The sequence below is a fragment of the Anolis carolinensis genome, chromosome 1 (genome assembly GCF_035594765.1).
Source record: "Anolis carolinensis isolate JA03-04 chromosome 1, rAnoCar3.1.pri, whole genome shotgun sequence".
In the NCBI taxonomy this organism is placed as follows: Eukaryota; Metazoa; Chordata; class Lepidosauria; order Squamata; family Dactyloidae; genus Anolis; species Anolis carolinensis.
Window position 1 is genome coordinate 177,206,176 of NC_085841.1, and position 15,019 is coordinate 177,221,194.

The window sequence follows — 15,019 nt, forward strand, 5'->3', positions numbered from 1 at the left end:
CTACTTTGAATTGGATTATATGGCAGTGTAGACTCAGATAATCCAGTTCAAAGAAGATAATGTGGATTATCAGTTTTGATGATCTGAATTATATGGCAGTGTAGAAATAGTCCTGTAAGATTTCAGAGCCCCATAGGTCCATGTTTTTCCAGTAAATTCTTCATTGCTGAAGTAAACTAAAATGATAACACAACTACTAGTTTGTCTCTTCTGTCAGACTTCCTCACAGGAGATTTGGCCTCGACTGAGAAGTGAAATTAATCCTTTCAGGCCCCTTCTACCCTGCCATGTAATCCAGATTAACAAAGCAGATAATTCACATTATCTGATTTGAACTGGATTATATGAGTCTAACCTGGATTTTATATGGCCGTGTAGAAGGGGTCTCAGGCTTCATCTACATCAGTGGTTCTCAACCCTTGGGCTGTGGCCCAGCAGTGAGCCACGAGAATGAAAATCTGCTCTGCGAACCTCCTTCCTCTTTATGTATTTATTTTATTTCTGCTCCTTTCCACAGAGCTGACTATTGCATTGGATAGACCACATCAGGTCTAGATTATTAAATATGGTTTTCTGTGGGCGAGCAGATGGCAACTACTGGATGGCATAAGTTCTGTATCAGAATCTAGAGCTGATGTGGTCTATCCAATGCAATTTTCTGAACCAGCACTCCAAATAACCAAACTGAATCTAAAGTTGATCAAAAACTGATTCATAATCCTTTTGGTACTAATGTTGGAGAGTGGTCACTGGACAAGGTGGACCCTGCTCAAGTGGACCCTGCTCAAGTGGACCCTGGTAAAAAAAAAAATAGTTGGGAACCACTGATCCTGCATGGACCAAATAAATTGGACTCAATTTGTAACCTCTCCAAGTAGATCATATGATACAGTATATGCCCAGTTTTGAAGCAGAAGCATTGCCTCTATCATTCTTGTGTGGACAGCTGGATTGGACCAGATCTGGGTCAACCCAGTGTCCACTTGTCAAAAAAAACAACCCCCGCATCCGCTCTATCACCAGCTAAAATCAGTTCACCAGCAGAGCTGTACTGGAAACATTGTTTCTGGTGCTCTGGTGCCTTTGTGCTCTGTTGTGTGTTCATCAGAAGTATTGTCACCAGCAAGGTGACAGGGAGCTGCTTTTGGTTAGTGAAATGGCAGTGGCAGCCCCAGGGCACTGTCAGCCCAGCCAGCTAGCTGGACTTCCAAAGGGCATCAGGATGCTCATATACTGTATCTGAGGCAGCTCCAGAGCCATTTACTCCAGAATACTTTTGTAGGTGTAGCTGGTGTTTCTATGGGTGCTTCCAGACAGGACTAAAATCTGTAACAAAGCGAATCTTAAAATCCTACTTTGAAGCAGATTTCAATCCCAACTTCACCCAAAAACCCAGGCTTTCCCAGGGGGGTGGTTAATTGGAGGGCATGAGAAGGGAACTTATAGCGGCAAGGTACTTTTAACTTTACTTTTAGGGGTGGTTTTGGAGCTTGTGAGGGCGGGAAGAGGCACCATCCCATACCTTTGGGCTCTAGGAGGCCAAAAGGTGTGAGATGGCAATGGGGACTCACCCCCAGGAAGTCCCAGGACTACCTGAAAGTGAGTCCCCACGGGCCCAATACCCCATTAGACCCTGGCCTTTCAGGAAGGCCCACATCAAATGGGTTATCAAATTAATTTGGAACAAACCAGATTTGTTCTGAATTAATGTGTTTTTACCAAAGACCTCCCAGCAGTTTTGGGCAAGAGATATCTTTCCACTCAACCAATTATGACTCTATGGTTGGTAGTGAAAGCAAGGATCTGACAGAGGGCCCGTCTCACTGGGAATGGCTAGAACCAAGCATCAGTTAGTGAGAAGGTAAATTTGCAAAAGACAACTGTTCCAGGCTCCTCTTGCAGACTTTAGAGTGTAATTCAATCTGGAAACTATGTCCCACCTCCGTTGGTCTTTGCTGCTAGTTAATTATACATTTCCTGCAATTATGTTTTTGAAGTCTCCATGCACCAGCTGAGTCTCTGGAGGACAAACTGAACCACAGAAAGTTGCTAGGCAACAGGACCTCAGGCTTAACCAGTGTTTGTCTCTCTGTTTCCATTTGTTTAGTCTTTAGCTCGCCAACAGCTGGGAGTGGGAAGTGAAATGGAAGCCAGTTTGTGCACGAGGGCCATTATTGGGCCCCTTCTACACTGATTTGATGCCAGATTATCATCTTTAAACTGGATTATACGAGTCTCCACTACCAGATAATCTGGCATAAACAGATATTCTAGGATCATATCCTGAGATATAAAGACAGTGTGGAAGAGCCCTGGGTCATCTTTCTAACTACTGCTACAAGAATGGTATCAATAGAAAAAAACTTAAATATATATGTTCTCATACAAATTTATTTTGTGTATATTCATAAGACAGTATGCTTGTATTACTGAGTATTTTCTTTACAGTGCCAACTGAGTACTATCTTATTATGTAACACATAAAGCAAAACATACATCAATATCAAATAGAAAACAGTCCAAGAATATGGTGTATATACAAACACCACTACAGTGTTCCCTCACTACTTCGCGGTTCACTTTTCACGGATTCGCTGTTTCGTGGTTTTTAATAAACTCTAAAACACTATTATAAATCATAAAAAAATACAATTTACAGCCTAAGGAAGGGAGGAAGGAGAAGCTAAAGGGAGAGAAAAGGAGCCCAAGCAGCAATGGGAGGAGAAGGAAGCGATTTATCAACACATGATTGGTTGATAAAGACTTAAAATAGGGTATAACTACTAAAATAATGTATAAATATTAAAATAAATATAGCAAATCCTCCTTCGCAGATTTTCACTTATTGCGGGTGGTCCTGGAACCTAACCCCAGCTATAAGTGAGGGAACACTGTATACAACAACAAGTAATCCTGGGTACAATGCCTCATTTCGGGGATCCTTCTTCAGGTTGTGTATGTTTGTAATAGATCTTTAACAGTCTTTTGATGTATAGTTATAGTCTTCTTCGAACTGTATTCTCAGAATCTTCTCGTAGTTGACCATGGTATGTTGTTATGGATATATTGCTGTATCCCTTAATTTTAATTACACTTGCTTAGTCCTGCTTCCATTGAAGGCCTTTCCATGTTGTTAGTATTATGTTTTTGCACATGCAGGGCTCTGTGCCTTTTTTTCAAGTTGCAAGTTTCAAGTTCTAACTACCCTGGCCACCCTTCTTTTGATAGAAACACACACTACTTTGGAAAAGAGCTTTGTAGACTATGACTTCACTTTCATCCATTGTGTTCCTTCAATCATTTAGACAGAAGCCACAAAAAAACCAACGCTACGCAAAAAATGAGATATTCCATCCACGTGTATTTTCTTCTTACCCAATTCAGTATGTTAAAAATCCTTGTTATTGTCAACAATATATACATTTATTAACAGTAAAACAGAGGTTAAAAACCTGGAGTACTAGGACTGACAAACATTTGCAGGACCTCTACTTCTGTCACAGTTGTGCATTGATGCAGGCATGCTGGACTTCTACATGGGAACGGGGAATACTGACAAGTCAGGAATTTGCTATTTGATGAAAGGCACATATATGTCATTTGCTTGGGCCATCTGCATAACATTTACAAGTGACTCAAGCAAGTGAATCATGCTGCAAACAAACTCAATGTGTTTGATTTGATTTTCATTAATTCACTGCCTTCATTTTTATGTGTCTTCATGTTGAGTCTGACTTAAAATGATCTTATCACAGGATATTCTTGGCAATATTTGTTCAGAAATGGTTTGCCATTACTTTCAGTGTCTATGGTGGCTTGAATGTTGGATTAGGACTCTATAAGATGAGAGTTCAAAACCACACTCAACTATGAAAAAAAATTGAAAAAATTCTAAATTTATTTATTTATTTATTTGCTACATTTATATGCTGCCCTTCTCACCCCGAAGGGGACTCAGAGCGGCTTACAAATTAAATTTACATACAATATTATATTAGCATAGTACAATACTGTTAATAAATTACTATATTGTACAGTATCAATATATTGTAATATTATTAGTAATATTACATGTAAAATATAATATATAATTAATATTATTATATTGTATTATTAGTATTATATCGTATTACAATATATTATGAATTATATGACAAAAGTTGTGAGGTTTGCATACACCAGAGTTTGGAGACAAAAAGAAACCCCCAATACAGAACAATGGCTAATCAAACTATTCGAAATAAAAAACATGGACAGATTGACATTCCTAATGACGAAGCAACAAGGAAGACCTCCAAACAAAACGGATTGGAGCCTAATACAGGAATATATATTAAAAGAAAACAAGAAGTAAATAAATAAACACAAGAAGAAATCTGGGAGACGGATTGAAAAGGAGGAGAACAATTGTAAAGAAGGAAGAAAAGAAAGAAAAAGACACATCGAGGATAACCGGAAGTCACATTTTTTTTATTTACTCTCACTTTCCCTTTTTTCTGTTTTTCTCTTTTCTCTTTCTTTTCTCTTTTCTCTTTCTCTTTCTTCTCTTTTTATTATTTTCTTTTTGGAATTTTAACTATGTATGATAAAATAACAAGATTATTTTTTAAAAAACTGAACTGGTTTGCTACTGTCACTCCTGATACAAGCTGTATTTAAGGCTTTGATTATACAGATGCCATAGTGAGGCACCTTTTGTGGTCATAAAGAAATCTGACAATATTTTCCAGTATTTGCAGAAAGTTAAAATTGTGAAAGTAGTTATATAATTTTCTGTCTGTATGAGAAGCACAATTTGCTTTGGCAAGGATTACGACATTTTTCATACTGCTCTGTTTCAGAAGAATGCCAGAAATGTTTCTCTCTCCTGGGGAATGCCCAGGGAGGATGAAAAGTAATGGCACATACAATCTCTTTTGATAACAGCAGAAAACTATCCTAAAGGTGCCTTGTGTCATTTGGACAATTTCACATCTCAAGTTAAACCTAGCAATTTGTAACAAACTCCTGTCAAATTCCTAGCCTGATCCTTTCATTGACTCTCAAGACAGATATGTTATACAGCATGTTTATTGACAGGACAGCAATGTACACAACCGCTCCTTACTAGCACACTAGAAGCAGAGAGACTCTTGTCTCTGTTAAGATAAAAGACACTACAGAAACAGACTGAGATCTGTCGTAGTCTAGCTTTAGATCTCGGAAAGGCACACAGTGACCTAGAAAGAAAAAAAAGAATAGGAAATTGATCCTTTAATACCTCCACTGACTCATCATCAGCCAGAGAGATGTCACTGCAGGGGAGCAGATGTGTGAAAAATCACGTTACAGTCTTAAAGAAGAGGGCTTGCAAATTAAACATTGGTGTGACTTTGCCTCCCCCACCACCCTTTTTCCAATTTACACCATATGAATCTGTGAAATGAGTGAATTCATTTGCAATGAATGTGTGCACTAAAAGTTCCTTTTGCCTTCAGGATTCTGAAGCTTTGCAAATTGCTCCTTATGCTTCAAGGACCTTTCTCAGAATACTTTACCCCAAGCAGATTGAGTTTAGGAATTGGAATTGAATTGGTATTTGTTCATATGTTGCTTATAGATTCGAATATTCTATGTGTGTATTTATTGGATTTTTACCCTACCTTTTCCCCAGACTGGGACTCAAGCTGATTCAAAACATGATTAAATCTACACACAGCCAAGCCTCTGTATCCACAGACTCTGCATATACAGCTGCACTGATGAAACCTGAGCTGCTGAAAGGTGGATTTCAGAGGAGTTTTGATTATTGCATGTGCAATGACTGCAGATGTGAACTGAGATGTCATAAGACATTGGAAATACAGGTTATATAAAATGTCTGGGACAATAAGTGTTTTGGATATCTGAGAATTTTGTAATATTTCTATATACATAATGAAATAACTTGAGATGGAACCCAAGTCAACTGTGGATCTCTCTGCCTTGAAGTATGGTGGAAGCTCCTTCCTTGGAAACTTTTAAACCGAGGCTGGATGGCCATCTGTCAGGGATACTTTGATTGTGCTTTTCCTGCATAGCAGGGGGTTGGATTAGATGGCCCAAGTGGTCTCTTCTAACTCTATTATTTTATGATTCTAAATCTAAACTCAAAATTCATCTATTGTTTACTGAATACCTTGTTCACATATACAATACAGTGGAACCTCAACTTAAGAGCATCCCAATTTAAGAGTGTTTTGAGTTAAGAGCTGTCACTCAGCCCTGTTTTGCTTTGACATACAAGCAGCATTTTGAGTTAAGAGGGAGCTCTTGTGCAAGAGTACATGGCTTTAGGGCTTCAAGGGAGCCTCCTGCTCTTGTCCACTTTGGGAGATTGCTGTCTGTTTTTATCTTGTCCACTAAAATAATAATAATAATAATACCCCGCCAAATCACCCCAAGGAACCTGTGGTAGCTCATAGCATAATAATAACAATAACATACACAAAACAAAACAATCATAGTAAGATAATTATCAATATGTATTTCAATGGGAAAATTCTCTTTGAGATAAGAGCAATTTGAGTTAAAAACTTGGTATGAATAAAACTCTTAACTCAAATTATCACTGTATCTTTAATATTTGCAGGGATGAAACAAAGTTCATGCACATTGAACTAGGTTTTTTGTGTGTGTCAGGAGTGACTTGAGAAACTGCAAGTCGCTTCTAGTGTGAGAGAATTGGCTGTCTGCAAGGACGTTGCCCAGGGGACTCCCAGATTTTTTTTCCCCATCCTTGTGGGAGGCTTCTCTCATGTCCCCACATGGGAAGCTGGAGCTGATAGGGGGAACTAATCCGTGCTCTCCCCAGGTTGAATTCAAACCAGCAACTTTCAGGTCAGCAACCCAACCTTCCAGTCAACAGTCCTGCCAATACAAGAGTTTAACCCACTGCACCATTGGGGGCTCCTATTGAACTAGTAGAAAGCCAATAGGCCACTGTGTTGTCAAAGGCTTTCATGGCCGAAATCACAAGGTTGTTGTATGTTTTCCTGGCTGTATGGTCATGTTCCAGAAGCATTCTTTCCTGACATTTCACCCATATATATACCTCACAACCAGGCCTGTAGCGAGGGGGGGGGGTTAGGGGTTCAACCCCCCCCCCCCGAAATTTTTTAAGTTATAAAAAAAATCTCGTTTACTCATGCATTTTAACTGGTTAACCAAATCCCCATGCTAAGTCTATGAGATGCAAAACATTAAGAGTCCCTCCAGGCACTATCTCAAGCAGATATTGATAGGTTTGTAGCGGGGAGGGATATGTGCTAGGGGTTCAACCCCCCCCCCCCGAAATTTTCAAAACCCCTCCCGAAATTTTTTTCTGGCTACAGCCCTGCTCACAACCTCTGAGGTTGCCTGCCATAGTTGTGGGCAAAACGTCAGGAGAGAATGCTTCTGGAACATGGCCATACAGCCCGAAAAACACACAATAACCCAATATGCCACTATTTCAGACACCCATAGGACAATTTTGGATTTTCTTTGGATTTTGGATAAGAGATGCTCAACCTGTACTGAACAGGATGCCAGCCACAATACATTATAAACACATAATGTAGTAAATCACAATGACTTTAGTTTTAAAAGTACAGCAATTAAAAATGAAAGAATACAGCTCATTCTCCCCATTGAAAGCTCTTTCTTTAGCAGCCAATCTGTTGCCAGAAAAACCTGCCTGAAGCGGAAGAATGTTGCCGGCCAGCGGAAAGACAGCAGGGAGCGGATGAAATTCGAACACTCCTCTCCAGCTCCAGACAATGCATTTCATTTGTGAATGTGTTCAATAGCCATCCTCTCTACATCACTTATTATGTTTTTCACAATCCGGTGCTACTGGTTTTGCAAATGCTTACTGGGAAACTTTTCAATGGATTCCCACACATCGATATTCTGTCTGATATTTTATTTTTCCTCCTCTGCTTGTTAAGGCCTGATTGCTCGTCTTGGTTGCCTTGGCAACAGCAGCCGCAATTCCCGTTGCCAGAAGCATATCGGATGTTTATCATCTCATCTGTTACCAGGAGACAAAATGTTGACTGCTAGAGGCTTTGGATGGGATGACAGGAAAGAGGAATTCCCCGTTATGTTCTTCCTTTCAGAAAGCTGAAATATCCGCCCACCCAATCCTAAAAAAATTGTGGGCGATGAAGGACAGGACTGTCAAGAGCAAGTTTGGGCCCTGGAGAAATACCCTATTTGCTCAAGTCTAAGGCACCATCGAATCTAATGCACACCTCATTTTTTAAAAGCCTGAAACCAAAATAAAATAAAATAAAATCTGATGCTGAACATAATGCGCAATGTCTAAAAGAACACTCTTGGTCATTTAGGACACCCGAAGCTTCCAGCAATGGAAAAGGAAACCCTGGGGTGCATTGTTGCTGTAGAATTGAAGTAAAAGATAAAGGTTTTCCCCTGACATTAAGTCTAGTCATGTCCAACTCTGGGGGTTGGAGCTCATCTCCATTTCTAAGCCAAAGAGCCGGGGTTGTCCGTAGACACCTCCAAGGTCATGTGGCCGGCATGACTGCATGGAACGTTGTTACCTTGACACCGGAGCAGTTCCTATTGATCTACTCATATTTACATGTTTTCAAATTGTTAGGTTGGCAGAAGCTGGGGCTAACAGCAGGAGTTCACCCTGCTCACTGGATTCGAACCATCAACCTTACAGTCAGCAAGATCAGCAGTTCAGCAGTTTAACCACTGCGCCATCGGATGTACAATTGTGTTGTCGAAGGCAAGAGACAAACCTTTCCAATGCTAATTAGGGTGATTAACTGCAACATTAACGCTGGCTTCCAACTGACAAAGGATTCTTGTCACATCCTGGACTCTCCACAGATATATATTTACCTTCCTTGCCTAGTTTATCCAGGCCTCACAACCTCTGAGGATGCCTGCCATAGACGTGGGCAAAACGTCAGGAGAGAATACTTCTGGAACATGGCCACACAGCCCAAAAGACATACAACAACGGCTGTAGAATTAATGCACTTTAAATGCCTTGGTCCAATGCTATGGAGTCATAGGACTGTAGTTTGACAAGGTCTTGAGCCTTCTCTGCCAAAGAGTGCAGATCTCTCACCAAACTACAAATCTAGTATTGCATAGCATTGAACCCTGGCAATTATATTATAGATGATGTCCCTCAAAGAGGAGCTTCTTGTGCTCCTGAAACAGCTTCCCCTCTCACTTTGGTTCAGCACTAACATTGCCATATTATGCAGATCTAATGTGCACTCTATTTTTGGCAAGATAATTTAGCCAAAAAAGGTAAACATTTGATATGAGTAAATAGAGTAATATTTCAGGTGCCACCTGGAATGATAAGCTCACTAAATATTTTACTCAAAAACACTTAAGTTCGTGGCACAAAATTGGCATGCCATTACTCAAAATTGTGTGTACACTGGATAATGTGTGTGCATGTTTGTGAAGAATTACAAAAAATATAAATAAATTATGTTCTTAGTATATCATTACTAGTTCTTTGATAGGTTAGAGTCTATCCTGGACAATAACTGAGAATTTTGTGCATTATAGGCAGAGATTCTGCATTGGAGAGTGCTACAGCAATGAAATCCTGACCTGCTATATAACATTCAGATTATCTGTTTGATATGGCACTGTAGACTCATATATAATCCAGTTCAAAGTAGATAATGTTGATTATCTGCTTTGATAATCTGGATTGTATGGCAGTGTAGAAAGGGAGCCAGAAGAGGTAAATTTTAAAAGAGTAACTCCAACTATTAAAAATTGTATAGCATAGGGAAATGTTAGCACCCCTGTAACGTTTGTTTTGCTGTCTGTACCTCTGTTCAGAAGATTTCACCTCACCTTCTGTCCCTGTGACATTTGGATTTTGAAAACTTTGGCTTGTTGTGGAAACAGGTATTGGTGTTAAAGCTTCATCTTAAAACTTTCCCCCCGTGATAACACTTACAGTAGTGAATTTCCTTTTACCTCCTGTTGCCTCCCCCATGTTTGCAAATCAGATGTCTGCAACTTGGGGACTGTCTGTAAATCCATAACGAAATATCTTAGACATGGGATCCAAGCCCAAACACAACATTCTTTGATGCTTCATATACACCTTATACACATAGCCCCAAGTTAATTTTATATGATATTTTAGAATAATATAATAATAACTTTATTTTTGTATCCCACTCCCATCTCCCCCAGGGGAACTCGGGGCGGCTCACATAGGGACAAGCCCGATATCAACATACATTAAAACAGCCATAAATTAAAACCAATATAAACAATAAACGATATAAACAACATAAGCAGCATAAAACATAAAACATATCAAATCATCTGAGTCTGAGCATAGAACAAAATATATAGAGGTAAAAATTATGCAGACTCCACATAAGGCTCAGGATAAAATATAGGGCGAACAAGGGAGACAGGTAGGTCTAATTTAAAGATTAAAATCGACAAGGGAGGAACATTGATAAAATGCAGTAGTTGCGACAACTGGATATCTAACTGGATATTATTGAACAAGAAACAAAGTTTATGTACACTGGAAACAAATGTGTCTCTATCTCAGCCACCCATATGTACAATTTCAGGTTTTGAAAGGTATTTGAATTTCATAGTTTTTGGATGAAGGATACTCAGCCTGTATTATTTTCTTTGGAATTTACTGGATGTCAAAAAAGAACCAGCAACTGATATTAGCCAAGAATGGCTTACCAATAGTACAGATGAAAAAGTAACTGGAGAGTAGATAACAAGTTGAACATGAGTCAACAATGTGACTCATTGGATATGTTTAGTCTACAGAAGAGAAGGTTGAGAGGGGACGAGTGGCATGCCACGGGATTCCGTCCTGGACCCAGTTCTGTTCAACATCTTTATTAATGACTTAGATGAAGGGCTAGAAGGCGGGATCATCAAGTTTGCAGATGACACCAAATTGGGAGGGATTGCCAATACTCCAGAAGACAGGAGCAGAATTCAAAACAATATTAACAGACTAGAGAGATGGGCCGAAACTAAAAAAAGGAAGTTCAACAGGGACAAATGCAAGATACTTCACTTAACAGAAAAAATGAATTTCAAAGATACAGAATGGGGGACGCCTGGCTCGACAACAGCACGTATGAAAAGGATCTTGGAGTCCTCATGGACAACAAGTTAAACATGAGTTAACAATGTCATGCAGCAGCAAAAAAAGCCAATGGGATTTTGGCCTGCATAAATAGGAGTATAGTATATAGACGCAGGGAAGTCATGCTACCCTCTTCTCTGCCTTGGTCAGACCACACCCGGAATCACACTGTGTCCAATTCTGTGCACCGCAATTTAAGGGAGATGTTAACAAGCTGGAAAGTGTCCGAAGGAGGGCGACTAAAATGATCAAGGGTCTGGAGAACAAGTCCTATGAGAAGTGGCTTAAAGAGCTGGGCATGTTTAGCCTGCAGAAGAGAAGGCTGAGAGGAGACATGATAGCCATGTAGAAATATGTGAGGGGAAGTCATAGGGAGGAGGGAGCAAGCTTGTTTTCTGCTGCCCTGCAGACTAGGACACGGAACAATGGCCTCAAACTACAGGAAAGGAGATTCCACCTGAACATTAGGAAGAACTTGCTAACTGTGAGAGCTGTTCAGCAGTGGAACTCTCTGCCCTGGAGTGTGGTGGAGGCTCCTTCTTTGGAGGCTTTTAAACAGAGGCTGGATAACTATCTGTTGGGGATGCTTTGAATACGATTTTCCTGCTTCTTGGCTGGGAGTTGGACTGGATGGCCCATGAGGTCTCTTCCAACTCTAGGATTCTATGCTTCTATGATCGCCATTTTAAATGTTTGAAAGCATGTCACAAGGAAGATTGAGCAGGCCTATTTTCTGCTGCCCTGAAGACTACGACTCAGAGCAATGGCTTCAAACTACAGGAAAGGAAATTCCACCTGAACATTAGGAAGAACTTACTGACCATGAGAGTTGTTTAACAGTGGAACTCTCTGCCTCGGAGTGTGGAGGAAGCTCCTTCCTTGGAGGTTTTTAAACAGAGGCTGGATGGCCATATGCCATGGGTATGTTGATTGTGCTTTTTCTACATGGCAGGGTGTTGAACTAGATAGCCCTGGTGGTCTCTTCCAACTCTATGCTTCTATGAATAAAGATAAAAATCTATAAAACCTTGTACCCCTTCCAAACCACCAGGACACCACAATTTGTACCAGGTTCCCTCTTCTCATTAGCCCTGATAGAAATGGGGATTTTATTCCAGCTGAGAGCAAAAATGGTGTAACTCCAGACCAACTGTGACATGATAAGTATCAATGGTAGTATTTATTACTAAATAGTAGCAGAAACTAATTCTGTTTTCATTACACACATTACACAGAGTTACCAATTAGGCAGAAATAATTGATTTGACCCTTGACAGTGGTTTCATAAGCATAATTCAGTAGATGGAGCATGGAGCAAAATGCTGCCATCTGTTTCCTGCTGGAGCTCAAACCGCTCCTGAAAGCATCAACTGCTGGTGGTGACTCAAAGGTTGGCAAACCCAGATGTTGAGGTGCCAGGATGTCACCCCCCTTTCACACTGGCATAACAGGACAAGCATTTTCTCACTTGAAGAAAATGATGAAAAGCTTGAACAGTTTGGATTTGGGTGTCTAATCCAACACTTAAAGGCACAGCACCTCTGTCAAAAAACTGTGGGGGGGGGAGGCATTTTTATCCAGTGACATAGGTCCTTTTTTTTGACAGGTCCTTTTTTGACAGGTCCGCAAGAAGATCCAACCAGTCCATCCTCCAGGAAATAATGCCCGACTGCTCACTGGAGGGAAGGATATTAGAGGAAAAGATGAAATACTTTGGCCACATCATGAGAAGACAGGAAAGCTTGGATTGATGCTGGGGAAAAAGGAAGGAAAAAGGAAGAAGGGCCGATCAAGGGCGAGATGGATGGACGGTATCTTTGAAGTGACTGGCTCGACCTTGAAGGAGCTGGGGGTGGCCATGGCCAACAGAGAGTTCTGACCTGGGCTGGTCCATGAAGTTACGAAGAGTTGGAAGCGACTGAACGAATAACAACAACAACAAAATATCTGTGGTACAGCAGGAGATTATTTTTCATACTATGCTCTCCTGCTGGGCTTTGCTGGTTGAAAGTCTTCCTGACTAGAAATCCCTTTCAGCTTTTAGTGCCAATAAAGTCTTTGCTTCTTTATTGTCAGGATTTAGTGTTAGTGACCTTAGCACATGCTGCTGGTTTGCTTCTCTTTCTCAGATTCACATAATTTCCTATTTGTTTGCCTTAGCAATCAAATCTTTCTGTTTTTTCCCATTAACCTGCAGTTATTTTGAGTTTGTTCATTCTCCATTTTGTAGTCCCTTTTTCTATTTCCATGCTCGAACAGCAAATATTACAGCGCTTCTCACCCTGAGATGTTAGAAAATGATTAATATTGGTAAATCACTTCATGTGTCTATCATAGTCTGCTATACATTTCTGCTAGATTCAGTGGAGGGTTGAACTGGTTACTGCTCACCTCCTACTTGCAAATTCTGATTACTGTGCTTGTGGAATCATACAGTTGGAAGAGACCTCATGGGCCATCCAGCTCAACCTCCTGCCAAGAAGTAGGAAAATCGCATTCAGAGCACCTCCAACAGATGGCCATCCAGCCTCTACTTAAAAGTCTCCAAAGAAGGAGCCTCCACCACACTCCGAGGCAGAGAGTTCCACTCCTGAACAGCTCTCACAGTTAGGAAGATCTTACTAATGTCAGGTGGAATCTCTTTCCTTTAGTTTGAAGACATTGTTCTGCGTCCTTATTTATTTATTTATTTATTTATTTATTTTATATGCCTCTCTTCTCCCCCAACAAGACCCAGAGCGGTCTTACATTATGGCAGAATTAAATGCCACATATAATACAACATGTAGAAAAACTAAACATGAAACACAAATAAAATCCAAATCAAATTAAAACAATTAAAACCATGTGATCATTACAAAAGGGGAAGTTTCAAGCCAAAGTCTGAGTCAGTCTGTGTTCAAATTAATATTAATCCATCAGGTCATATCAGTACGTATGATATGAGTCCTTGTCTCCAGAGCAGTAGAAAACAAGCTTGCTCCCACCTTTCTATGACTTCCCCTCACATCTTGATCCATGGCCCTCATCATGTCTCCTCTCAGCCTTCTCTTCTGCAGGCTAAACATGCCCAGCTCTTTAAGCCGCTCCTCATAGGGCTTGTTCTCCAGACCCTTAATAATTTTAGTTGCCCTCGTCTGGACACATTTCAGCTTGTCAGCATCTCCCTTCAATTGCAATGCCCAGAATTGGACCCAGTGAATAAGTATAACCCACTGGCCCAAAATCTTAAGTTTGTCACTTTTCTGGCATTTGATTTGATTTGGAAATGGTACATCGTCCCTTCTACCAACGTTGGGTATATGTGTGGAAGGCAAGCTTGCAAAGTTTTGTGGGGACTCCCACAATGCTATAGTATGCTGTATTGCAACTTGAAAGCTACAGCTTCCCTACCCCTACTCTGTTTAATACTAGTGTATGCTCTTTTTTGTTTAGTTAGGAATTGACTATGTGAAACTGATTAAAGGCCAAGAGGTTAATTGAGCTTCAAGAGATACTAGAACAATCCCATTGTCCTCCTGCATGGTGTTATCAGCCATTTAAAACAGGACTTGGCAGCTGCAGTGTGTGGAGTGGCAGGTGGAACGCTGCACAGCACATTGGTATTCATGAGCATGCATTGACCTAAATGTGCACTGGAGACAAGATGCATCTACCTATACGCTTCACCATTACTGCTGCTGAGATACTGAGGACAGGATTCACACTTGTATCATGACTATGCTTGCACAAATAACAAGCTATCAAAAAGGGATTCCTGAACCAGCCTTTATGGAAGAGGGAGAAATATAAAGATTGCATTTTGCCATCTAAACTCTGCACGTCCTCACTGGAGAACTTCTGCATAATAGGAATGGAGGATATAATTTA